Genomic DNA, 699 nt, shown 5'->3' on the forward strand with positions numbered 1-699 from the left:
GTCCTACCAAACTGGGAGGCATGGAGGAGCCGCCACGGCCTCCCACTCACATTCAGGATGACACAAGTGCTCACCGGACACGGCGTGTCCGGCGAGTTCCTGAAGAGAATAAGGCGAGAGACGACAGACACCTGCCACCACTGCGGAGATGGCAGGGACACAGCGCAGCACACCCTGGAGCTCTGTCCGGCGTGGGAGCTGCCCCGCTACACCCTGCGGCACGCCATAGGAGAAACGTTGACACCCTCAGCGATTGTAGAAGCGATGTTGAGAGGGTCACAGGAATACGAGGCCGTCCGCCTCTTCTGCGAGCGAGTTATGCTCGCGAAGGAGCGAGCGGAAAGGGAGAGAAAAAAAAACCCTCACCCCTGCAGGATAAGACGATGGAGAAGGATGGCAGTCAGACGACCCAGAGCCGCCCCGCCGCCACCCCAACGCACTACGACCAGAAGAAGTGACAGCGCTAGGGGCAACGACCTCCCCCTAACGCCTACTCAATAGCCGGCTCGGACAAGAGAACGCGAGAAGGGGGTGCAACTGAAGTTAATTCATAAGAAGTTCCTGGAGCACCCCTGTCACGCGCATAAGATGGTCATCGTGGAGTTTTAGTCGGTAGGAGTCCGACACTACTCTGCTGTTACGCGATTATTGCAGCAGCGGAGTGTCCATGAGGATTTCTCCACGTACAAAGAAAAAAAA

This window comes from Bombus bifarius, unplaced genomic scaffold, assembly GCF_011952205.1.
Source record: "Bombus bifarius isolate JDL3187 unplaced genomic scaffold, Bbif_JDL3187 scf7180000009341_frag, whole genome shotgun sequence".
Lineage (NCBI taxonomy): Eukaryota > Metazoa > Arthropoda > Insecta > Hymenoptera > Apidae > Bombus > Bombus bifarius.